Below are 1,950 nucleotides of genomic sequence, written 5' to 3'. Positions count from 1 at the left end.
CAGTTTTTATTAAATGATATTCTGAACACGATGAGTTACACTCAGCTGAATTTTGTATCATCATGACCATGTTAAGTGTTTCATAAAAGAAAATGTTTCCTGTGATACACAATTTGTAAGAAAGTACCTGGAAATAGAAGAGAGGGGACACTACCCAGTAATTCTCTGCGTATCCCGAAACATGGCTAAGCAAGAGAGAAAAGAGGTTTAGGCTCCCCCCCCCCCAATACTCTCTTGGTACTGGCGTAGGGCTGTAGTGAGTCCACCGCCCAGCACTTGTATTACGAATTGTCTTCTATCTACTAAGATGTAGGTTGGCAGGAGACTGGATTCTCTCTCTCTCTCTCTCTCTCTCTCTCTCTCTCTCTCTCTCTCTCATTCATGTCCAAAAAGAGAAAAAAAAATGCCACCACCCCATATAGACAAGAGATATTGAATTAAAGTGATGGGTGGATAAACAATAAGTATTCAGATTATCATTTAATTCTCTCCTTTATATCATGTGTTTTCAGTTATAGAGAAATTGCCTCGGGGGGTAATTTGACTGTTTTCGGGAGTACCACAGTCGACTATCGTTTGAGATTGTCATAGAATTTTAGGTATTTGAGTGCATGACGAACGAAAGCCACCAAGAATGCAATCAATCAAAACAGACGATGTAGATGGTGAGCATATAAGAAGAAAAGAGAGAGTAATGAATAAAAGGTAAAATTCTTATATCCGTAGCCTAGAGGTTGAGACGACGATCAAGAACTATCAGACAACGGCGTAAGTATCCATGGCCACCAGATACTGATTTATTTAATTACCCTACTACCTGTATCACTAAAGATGCTGTACGGAGCCAAAAATAAGATGAATATACAAAACAAAGCTTAATACCGGAGTAATTTTCTGAGTAGTCTGGTTTTATGCGTATGTAATTAGTGAGCAATGGTACTTAAGTTATTAGCAGTCAAGAAGTGGAAAAAGTCTGTATTATCATATAATATACTGATATTGATACAGGAGTTATACATCAGCGTTTTTAAATTGTAAATATAAACATGGGCATCAGTATTTTAATTTAGGTGCAGGTTATGAGGACTGAGATCATGAGCGATTAGAGATGACTCGCAAAACTAACTGAAAACGTTTGTCATATAAGGGACCAGGATAACATTAGAGGGATGGAGAATATCTGCCCACCATTTCAACCCGATGCATATTTTCTTGCAACATTCACTTGGGTTGGATACATGCTCCTATTAACCCGTTCACTCCAAGAGGCCTCCCTTAAGCAGATCAGAATCGTTTGGTGACTGCGGAAATAAAATAAGAATGTGTGACTTCTGAAGGAATAAAGTAGTGAGGGCAGGCAAGGTAGATCTCAGGCAGGGATGCGATGATAGTGACAGGCGACTCTCTTATGTTTTCACTCAGTTCCGTATTACCCTTTCCTGGTGTAGGGATCTGAGTCTAGGCTACCTTTGTTTAGAGGATGTAAGGGTAAAAGGCTGACCTGTACCCCTGGCAACATTTTATAGGATAAAAAACCTCCAGTGAATTCAAGGACTTTGGAACCTTTGCATCCTAAGGTTCTGCCTTCACCGCAACTCGGTACTCGGTCACAAGAACACGAAGCAAACCACACTAACACTGAACCGTGGCTTATTCGAGGATATAAAAACACTGGTTCTCCCCGGCGGGGAATCGAACCCCGGTCTCCCGCGTGACAGGCGGGGATACTAACCACTATACTACCGAGGACTGAGAAGGCAGGACAGGTATTGTAGAAGTATTGCTAAGATTTTTAGGAATTGAGCCATAATAATAATGTAGGATCAGAGGCAGTATTTTGAACATTGGTTTTACGTACTCTGATTTTAGTTTACGAGTATACGAGTACATGAACAGTTATGCTATGTAATAATATGGAGATAATAGTATGGGAACAGTATGGAGAGTGCA

General features: G+C 40.2%; 1 non-coding gene across 1 annotated transcript; it reads right to left on the bottom strand.

Annotated features, from left to right (window-relative positions):
• Window positions 1–1,677: 1,677 nt before the first annotated feature.
• Window positions 1,678–1,749, bottom strand: TRNAD-GUC (transfer RNA aspartic acid (anticodon GUC)). Its single transcript has one exon. It is a non-coding gene; the product is annotated as a tRNA-Asp (tRNA).
• Between the last annotated feature and the right edge of the window lie 201 nt (window positions 1,750–1,950).

The sequence above is a fragment of the Coenobita brevimanus genome, chromosome 93, assembly GCF_032717465.1.
Source record: "Coenobita brevimanus isolate Jiangsu-jjx chromosome 93, ASM3271746v2, whole genome shotgun sequence".
NCBI lineage: Eukaryota > Metazoa > Arthropoda > Malacostraca > Decapoda > Coenobitidae > Coenobita > Coenobita brevimanus.
The sequence above is the reverse complement of the archived record's forward strand: the minus strand, read 5'-3'. Positions and strand labels throughout refer to the sequence as shown.